The sequence below is a fragment of the Morone saxatilis genome, unplaced genomic scaffold (assembly GCF_004916995.1).
Source record: "Morone saxatilis isolate NCDOM2014 unplaced genomic scaffold, NCSU_SB_2.0 Contig11, whole genome shotgun sequence".
Classification (NCBI taxonomy): domain Eukaryota; kingdom Metazoa; phylum Chordata; class Actinopteri; family Moronidae; genus Morone; species Morone saxatilis.
In genome coordinates, this window is record NW_023339663.1 from 5,949,373 (window position 1) to 5,959,460 (window position 10,088).

Consider the following 10,088-nt stretch of genomic DNA (forward strand, 5'->3'; position numbering starts at 1 on the left):
CTATCTAACGATCCTCATTAAGTGTTGTTACACTGACCTTCATACTGCTGAAATAAATGTAATCAATTATGTAAAACCCAAACAAATGTGTAAACGTAGCTGAAACAGTAATTCAGTTGTACACAGTTAATGTGAAAGCAACAGTGGCAATCTGCTTGTAACTATTTCAGTATCATTTATGAATGCCCCACTAGGAATATGGGCAGTATGGATAAAATCCTCTCTCGAGTGACGAGACGGTATGCAGTCAAGCTTTTAGTATATATCATATCGAGAAAGACTTAATGTACAAAAACAGGGTTTGTAGATAAAATAACCACAGGAATGTCTGTCTCAGGCTGATCCAGCATATTAGATAACTTTTTATGGAAATATAATGTATATAATCATACAACAAATCCAATTGTGTCATTGATTTGCAGCACTGCCCACAATGGCCTAATACAGAGATAATAAAAGGATAATTATTATAGTATAAAAGGTATAGAAGAACATCTGACAGATGACTAACGTCTACCAAACAATCCGTCTGCTCTTCAGTTAAAATTGAGGGGAAACTTAATTTAAAATCCACATTGTAACCATTGGTTACTAATAATAACTAATTATCATCTCCCAAATAATATGTGAATACAACCCTCTAATTATTTCCACCTCTGATGTGACTGGGCAGTTAAAACAATCATGTCTACTTCTCCTTGATCAGTGATGCTTATCTCCACTTATCTCCTGAGTGAGAGTTCAAAGGTCACGCTGCAGGACAACCTGAAGCTAATGAAGTTTCAAAGATCCTCAAACAGGAAGGTATGTCAGTGTCGCTTTTAAACATCATCAGCTAACTGCAACTACCCTGTGCAATATATATTATCTTACTGGTCTTTCTATACAAAAGTTTTTTTCTCTCTCTTTTTACATTTGATAAGATATTCCTTTATTTGTCCCACAATGGGAGAAATCCAATGTTACAGCAACAAAGTGGATAGAGAAAAAACTGTATAAAAACAGTAAGAGTAGGGAAATAATATAATACAATATAAACACTATGTACAAGAGGAAAAACAGTAAGGATCCAAGAAAAAAGAAATATTAAATTGCATATATCTATTCTTAGACTGTACGTACTGCCTCCCCTTTATTCCTGCTGTGCTATGTGCCACTGCAACCTCATTTCATTTTGATGCAAATCCAAATGACAAAGTCTAAAATCCAACTTTAAACACCAGTTTGTGTTTGACCCCAGAGGCGACAGCAGCCAGAGGACACCGTGTTCCCAAACCGGTGTGAAGCCGACTGAGAGCAACTCCCAACACGAATAGAAAAACCCAACAAAGTAAACCAAACAACGGGTGTGTTAATAAAAATGTCCCTGTGGTCGCTTGCTGCTTATATCCGTGTGGATTTTAACCCGGGTGAGCTAACACTGGACTAGCCGGCCCCTGAGTTTAAAGGTAACTCACCTCTGCAGACAGATGTTTAGCACGAGTCACACCCGTGACGTCGCCCAGACTTGAAACCGCGTGTCATCAGCCGATTAATCGATACGCAACTCTGCGTGTAGTCATTAAAAAGATGTTGTTATAACGAGGTTAAAGTTAGCTGCCTTCCTGTTGCCATTCAAACGCTGCTGATACAACCAATGACACACAGCAGAGCTTCTGCTTCTGCGGGGTTTAAAGGCAGCTTGTGTCTGCGGTACCGCCTCCTGCTGGACAGACAGCGAGAGAGAGATACTTTATTTATCCCGAGGGAAATTCAAGCATCCAGTAGCATACAAAATACAAACATACATTAAACTAAAATTAAAAACCCTGACCTTAAGAGCAGAATCAAAGCCTCCAAACCCTTTAACATTGTGTTTGTTTTTTTACTTTCCCTCCTTTATGTCTGTCTGTCCTTGTGCTGCAAACACTATTTCCTCTCTGAGGATCAATAATTCATATCTGAGGTATCATAGTTCTAAGTAGGTCTATATTTTACTCCTTTCCATCAAATTGCAAATGCATGAGTTTTACAAAAAGCATGAAGAGTCAAAGTACTTCCCCCTCATCTGTCAATGAACTGGGCAACCAGGCCGAGGTTTGACCACACAGCCTTAAATAAAACATTGTTTTTGTTAGGTAAGAGTCAATCAGATCAATGTTTGGAATGAAAAGTGTAGACTATATACTGTCACATTGTGGACAATAAGGCTAAATCAAAAGATGAGTCAGGCAGGAAGAAGATTAAACATTGAGGGCGGCAGTAGCTCAGTGTGTAGGGACTTGGCTTGGGAACCGGAGGGTTGCCGGTTCAAGTCCTATAGACCACAATATGGGGTGTGGACTGGTAGCTGGAGAGGTGCCAGTTTCACCTCCTGTGCACTGCGGAGGTGCCCTTGAGCAAGGCAACCTAACCCCAAGAAACTGCCCCATCACTCCACCATCTCTCTCCCCTCTGTGTGGTGTGTGTGTGTGTGGTGGTGTGTGTGTGTGTGTGGTTAAAAAAACAAATCACAGAGTGAAAAGCAATGATTTTGTTTGGGAACAAACAGGAAGGAGTAATAGCATATAATTCCATTTATTTGTCACACAATGGGAAATTCCAATGTTCCTTGGAATAACCTATTGCCTCCCAAACAACGTGTGCTAAAAAGTCCCTCATTCCCCCCCTCGCTGCTTGGCAAAATAAGAAATTTGGCCCTCTTGGTGGAAAAAATAACACTCCAAAAGACTAATTAGGACCAAGAAAGTACTATCGACACATTTACTGTTTGCATGACTTTATGTCTGGCCCCTTTCGTTGATCTAGACCAGAATATATCGTCACAAGAACCAGTTTGGATCATCTGGTGGCTAAATTATGGTGTTTCAAATAGCACCTAGAATACAGGATGGATCTACTTAAAGAAAATGCTCTGGGGTACAAGACCCCAGACCCCCTACGGGATTTATTCCTTCATAAATCCCATGTCGCTGTGTGTGCAACGTTGAAAACCACACCAGTTCTTGTGGATCTGATCCTATCAGCCCAAACTCAACCGAGTTAGTCTGTTTTAAGGCTATATAATGTGCCATTTGTATAACATATAAAACGTGTCTAAAGTGCCCTCTACAGTGGTGAGGACGCGCTATATGTGCCCTTTTTTTATTTTCCGCCCCTGCCCTTCAAAAAGTCTGTGCACGCCACTGTGATGAACAGTTTCCTGCTCAACCACTGAATTCCTTCAGTTATGTATGTGTATGAAGGTAGATTTGTTTCTTTTACAGGGTTATATGTGAACCAGTGTGTTTACTTGATACAACGGTTATGAAAGCACATGTGGGTTCTTAACCACATCCTCTTTCCTGTTACCTAGTCTTGTGAACTCAGTGTGAAGGAAAATGGGTCAGTTTTGGAAAAATCAGCACTGGTCAGTACATTACACATAAAAGGAAAATAACTTAGTATATGTTATATTTGGATAATGTGTAATATCTATTACACATAATGTGGCATATACACGACAGTCTTTGCTGTTATTATTTTTTACATTACAACATTATAGTGATATCAGTGCATTAGTACATAATCAGTACTTTTGCTTTTGGTATTTTAAGTAGTCTATATTTTAATGCTAATGCAATTTTGAATGCAGAAGTTTAACTTATGAAATATAGAGAGTATTTCTACTCCATGTTGTAAAATATTTTAATAGGCTACTTCCTTCCATCACTGGTAGGCTAATGCATAATGCTATGTTGAATTCAATTATGGTTGATTATGCATTTCATTTGAATTTTCTGTATTCGAATGACCATGTTCTATGTATTAAATCAGTTGTTTTTTTTGCTTTGGTGTGCTTCTTTTTTCCTTCTTCCTCTATTTCTCTTTTTTACGTCAGAATTCAATCAAATCAAATATAACGCTGCATTCACATCCTTTAACAGCACTAAGAGCATTCCCTTACCTGACAATGATGCAAGGAGGAAAAGGAGAAGGGCCAGAAGCACTTTCACCGTCATGATAACCTGCAGAACCGCACACCAAACATACAGGAGCGTCGTCACAAATGCAAATCTCCAGATTCGCTTCTGCTGAGCATTTCCCCAATCTCGTCAAACCACACTGGGTGATGACAAAAAATGAAACTTAAGGAAGAGTGTCATGTTTTCACTTCAATGTAGACACCCCCTGAACCAGAAAAAAAGCCCCAAACTGAATAATAACAATGTATTTCTATTTTATTATTATTATTATTATTATTATTATTATTATTATTATACCCGTTTTTGGACTGATTCTTTATTTTCATGATTTTCAAATTGCTTTTTGATCTTTTCGTCCTTGTTGAGTATACTGTCAGGGAAACCCATCGGTTTCAGTTAACGAACTATGAGTAACAATTATATTCTGATGTTTAAATAGTATTCTTGTATATTAGTGTGGTAACACAACAGTCATTACTAAGGAAACCCTATGAGCTTCTCCAGCAGAAGTTGGACCTTAGGGCCAGTCCATTGACCCATTAATCTTTCCCTCCCTGGTTAATGCTAGTCCAGTTCCAGTTAGCAGTGAGCGCCAGGTCCCACTGTGCTGCAGGTGACAACAAATGGTGGAGCCATAAATGAGAGCAGTGGAAACGTTGGAAATAAAAGCAACGCAGGTAGGTAGGCAAGATAAATTAGACAAAGATTTTGTAGTAAATATAAAAAGAGAAAATTGATATTTTGCATGGTGTGTTTATAGTTATTTTCTTTCAGAAACAACGAATTAAAGATAAGAGGATAAATTATGTATTCAAGTTATATATTCAGGTTATTCAAACTAGCAATACTAAAGAATAAATATATGGTTTTAATAACTATGTTTGTGGCTATTGTTTGATTTATATACAAGCGTATGTTTGTTTTTTTTATTATAATTTTTCTTACAGTAGTAAAAATTATTAATCTGAAATTAGCGGATAGTTTACCAGTTTTGGGAAAGTTTAAAAATTATTATAATTTTTACTTCCCCCAGTTATCTTGTAGTGTCAACTTATTACTAATTACTTAATAATTATTCTACAGTAAATAGACTAGAAATAATATGAGATTACTGCTTTTGGAATCCATATCTATAATCCATATCACATCCTTGAATTAAAATTTTGTAATTGTGGAGGAAACCTGCCTAGAAAGATGTGAATGGTTTACATTCAGTGCTGGGAATATTCCCATTACTTTGATTTTAACAAAATATAAACTGGATTTAAATTGTTAGATTAGTCTGATTTTGGGTAGAGTGATGAATTAAAAATGTTGTGGGGGTTGGCAGGAAAAGCAATATAACTAAGTGTGACTAATTACTGTTTGGCAGGAACAATAAGTATATATAGTAATATTTTACTTTTTCGTATTAAAGAGTAATGAAGTAATGAGAATTATCTATTTTTATGTTTTTTGAGAAACTAGAACACTGTAGTAAGTATTAAAGTTAGATTGTAGTTCAATTTGTTTATCAAAGATGGCTAAATATATATAATGAGTTTTTCTATTTGAGATCTATTGAACAGGTTAAAAGACAGCTAGTGGATGAGGGCTTGCAAAGACATCTAGCTTTTATTTTTAGGTGTGTGGAAGCCGAAAACCACTGCTGTTATATAGTGGTCGCAGACATTTATATGTTATTATAGGTATGATGTATAGTTAAGGTTATTGTTTATTGAATATATAGTTTTTAGATATTCTCACAATGACATCAAGTATTATGGATGAGTATTTCTATTTTTTAGTCCCGTATTATAGGATTCTATTTCCAAGAATACCCAGTTGACGCTACAGCTACCCTTTACCCATTGAATGTAACTGACATGCTTATCAATTGATTTTTGGTATCAATTCATTTGGGTTTACTTTTTGTCAGAACGCACAAAGCAGTACATTTAATTCAAGTTGTATATCTATATGATTATCTCCCCAAGTAATTTACTACATGTACATTTTATGTTATTTTGGCAATGGCAGGTTTCTCTTTAAGAACAACAATGACTTTCACTCTTCTTGTGTCTAGTACTAACTGGTCAGGACAGAATTGGTTCATCGATATATGCTATGTAATTTCCTAATAATCAATATATTTATTATATATTATTTATATTATTATAGTTATATGTATTCTGCTTTTTAGTTTATATTATTTGTTTTTTATTTTATTATATATTATTTTTATGTTTTGTCTTATTTGATTTGGATTTATTTTTTAGTATCTGATCTGTCATGTGTTTGGTGATTTATGTCTGGTTGGGTCTAATAATTTTAACAGCTGTTTGCCCTGTTATTGGCAAAAGCTTAAAAACCCCACTGTACACATACCTGGCTCAGCACCGAGGTCAGAAGGCTTGGAGAAAAACTAAGCAACTCCACTCAACAGGAGCGAGAGCGAGCGCGTTTAGGGGAATTGGTTTCTGCTTGCGTGGCAATATAAATCAACTGAGCTCACAATTATAGGTTTGAAAATACAGACTTCAAACAATAGACTAACCAACTTATATCTAGTCAGCTTATTTGAAAATGTCCTGCCATCTAGTGGGAATGAAATTAATGAGAATATATGCTACTATAAGGTAATTTGATTTTGGCCTTTGAAAACACGAGAAGTATGAGTCCTGTTGTTGCCAATAATTAATCTTTTTACTTTAAGTCTGATCCAATCACCAATATTATCCTCTAATCACCTGTATCACATGACTTGCTGGTCATTGGATGTATAGGCTGACAGCACCAGAACAGGAGTGAGTGGGCATTCTAACAGTTATTTTTGTGCAACACAGTATATTCCTTGTTTTAAAGCCGCTAGTCTTCCTTAATAACATTCCACCAGGTGGGTCAGGAAACATCAAAGGCTTGAAATATAAACCTGCCACCTATCTATATACCTTTGGATTAGAGTTCTTGAGTTGAGTAAGTTAATGAATATTAATTCCATATTTGTATGATATCAAAAATATTTATTGATTGAATTGTACAAGTTCCAAGTAAATTTTGTTTAATTCAGTTTATTCGTTTCCTGGTCCCACTCTTATGGTTTGGAGATACTTCCAAGCACTGTACAGTTTTTGTCAAATCTTTAATTACCTTGTACCTGTGACTGTGACACAGGCATGTCTATTTGTATTTGTGATTTTTTTATCTGTTTTTTAGATTGCATGTACACTTTGCATGCTTTTATGTCTGTGTTTCCTGCTTTGCATGTTTTCATTATCTGTGTTAATTACCAATACTCCAGCATTTCATCATTGTTGTATGTACTCTTGTTATTGTTTTAGCCTCTAGTGTTTCTGTTTTTTTTAATAGCATTTTGGTGAAGTATTAAGGTTGTCCTAGAATTTAATTGCTTGCGATTTAATCATGATATATGTTTAATTTTTTTTAATAATAGTATAGTTTTTTTGTATATAATTAGGGTATTTTGATTCATGATTATATGTTTATTGATGAATCCTTTAGATAACTTTAGAAGACATAAAGATAAGATGGAAGACTAGACTCTTTGTATGTTAACCTTGATTGGGTCTATATCGCAGGTCTGAATCAAGTGATACACCTTCCTGCTTTCCCTCACTATTAAGTTGGAAAGACCATAACAGGGTAAGTTCAGACCCCCCTCCATTGGAGTAACATTAACATTCCACATGTGAAAGAAATAACTATTGTTAAGGGTGTACTTAAATATATATGACCTTTATGTGGTAAGTCCTTATTAGTATGTGAACATTTAAGAAGTATGTTTATTATTAATGATAATTTTTTTTTTTTTTTTGTATTAAAGGTGTCACTAGCCCCGAGATTTTAAATTATTTTTCTATTTTTATTTTGTTAGCATTATTATAAAGGCTCACTGTTAGAGACTTGTTTGTTGATTACATCAATAACCCTATGGCCAATTTAATAGCTCTAAGCGCCCTCCTTTTGTTACTCATTCTATTTGATGTCCTGACCGAATTTGTAAACAGGATGCCGTTCAACAACATGACATGTTGTTTTTGTTTTTGAGAAACTGCAGGGGTACTCGGAAATACACTCCCCAGGATTGTTAGGACACGGAGGAAGAGGTGTGAAGGCATCAGCAACAAGGTTAGAAGGTGCCTTTGATGATGCCTATTATTTCGGGGTGAATAGGTGCTTTTGCAAAGAGTCAGCTGTTATGTTCAAGACATATGGTATTGGTATGTGTTGGTGTTATTGGAGGTGAGCGGGAAGGAGAGCGAGGTTGGTGCGGTTGAGGGCTGCATTTGATGGTCGATTACTTGAGTGGGTGAGCTTGTCTGAGTTTATATATGGCTTAATTTTGTGCATGCTGTGGGGTTAGGTTATGGGGTGGTGTAGCCTTGCTTCCCAGTAAGGAGGAGGAGGTGGTATGTGAGCTTTTATGCCCTTGCCAGGTGACCAGTTTCCAGCCTCACGTTAGAAGTTTCTTTTGAAGGCCTTCTGTAAAAAATACTGGTCTCGTTACTTCTCGGTGTTTGTTTTCAAGTTTTGATGATAAACCTTAAGGTGATGTTCTGCCGACTCCCACAAGTAGCGTTGTCAGGATGTCTTTGCCAGCAGGCCAGATATTACTGGACTAGGTATCTGAAGAGGTGGGAACCTATTGGTAACCACTGTCTCTGGCCTGCCTGCCTGCTATTGTGTTCTATACCACTGGTCTGCTATCCATGCTGCAATACCAACCAGTATCAATTATACTAGGTTATTATCTATGTTTAATTGTTGTATATTTTACATTTGAATTGGATATTCCATGTTAGATGTTGTCTTTCATTATTTTAGAGATACCGATACGTTTCCTGTAAGACAACACGACAGGTAATGGACTACAGGAGCGTGTAGACCAGAATCTTCTGGCCAATAACACTTCTCCAGGCCATGTTTCTTTCATCTTCTATTTGGTTTTAGTGGTTCCTTCTCTCTGTGCTCAACTCCTTTGTAACACATCAAAAAGAGGATCGTTATGTTCTTTCCATCTTAAGAAAACAACAAAGCTTTGTCAATTTTGGGGCTTTCACATTACGAAGGCATTCAGTAGAGACAATCATTGTGCTGGTTTCGGTTTTACCAAACCAATTAATAATTGACCTGTTGGTTCAAATTAGTGTCATAGAGGAATTTTCTAAGACACATGTGACATGGCGCCACTCTGGAGGGGTGACGTGCGTGGCGACGCATAGTGTTCTCATCAGTGGAAAAAGCGAGTATGCGCATGCTTCAGACTTGTATTGGATTTATGTTGGATACAAACGACTAAATGCTGTATGACTGGATTTCTATGTGTATCTATCTCTGTACATACGAGGTGAAATCGATACTTGGATGCTTGAGAGCCGCTATGGGTATGGACGGGGAAGCAGAGAGCGGTAGTGGAATTTATAAAGTACCAAATAACTCTAAAAGTTTTATTGAAGTTTTATTTAAAAGTAGCAGTATCACCTAATATGAATTCTTTCCTGTAGGCTTGAACGTGGTGGGTATGCTTAACTAAGTGCAACTAGTTTGTATCCTGAGGATCGATGAACTGATACGGTTCAAGCATTTATGATATGTTTAAGGGTAATTGGAACATCATGTACTTCTGAGGAACATATATCTATACGAATTCAATCAATTGTAAAGATAAGCTCTATCCTATCCCATCCCATACCATGTGCATATTCTTTCTCTGTTGTTTGGGCTCATTATGGTGACGGTGACAAAGCTTGGCGTTGGCTTGTCAAGTTTCCAGTTAGTAGCAAGGTGTAATTATCTTTTGAAGTAGATTCTGTCTCTTCATTTAATGACTTTTTGGAAGACTATCGATGTTGTTGCTGTCGGAATTTTGTTTTTTGGATTTCCTGTTCCATTTATATTGTATTTGTTTCCCTTGGAGGCATAAAAAGTAGAAGACCATATGAAAAAACTATAGTTATTTTATTGTGCTTTTTTTATGTGGGCCACAATATGCGACGCTTGGTCCCTTTAAACTGTGGTTATGGTTGGACCCAGGGGTTGGCAGGGTCCATTGGTTGGCACTTGGGTGTCTCGAAAGTGTAGATGGATATCTGCTGTTCCTACTGTTACTTTCAATTTTGCTGAACTTGCTGTTAGCAATTCTTC

At 36.6% G+C, this 10,088-nt stretch overlaps 1 protein-coding gene across 1 annotated transcript in view; it reads right to left on the minus strand.

Moving 5' to 3' along the window:
• The window catches only part of LOC118321298 (solute carrier family 25 member 44-like), a 5,780-nt gene extending 4,150 nt beyond the window's left edge, over positions 1 to 1,630 (minus strand). The window contains exon 1 of the mRNA XM_035652570.1: positions 1,458 to 1,630. The gene's annotated coding sequence lies outside the window, so the exon portion shown is untranslated. The remainder of the gene's footprint in view (positions 1 to 1,457) is intronic.
• Between the last annotated feature and the right edge of the window lie 8,458 nt (positions 1,631 to 10,088).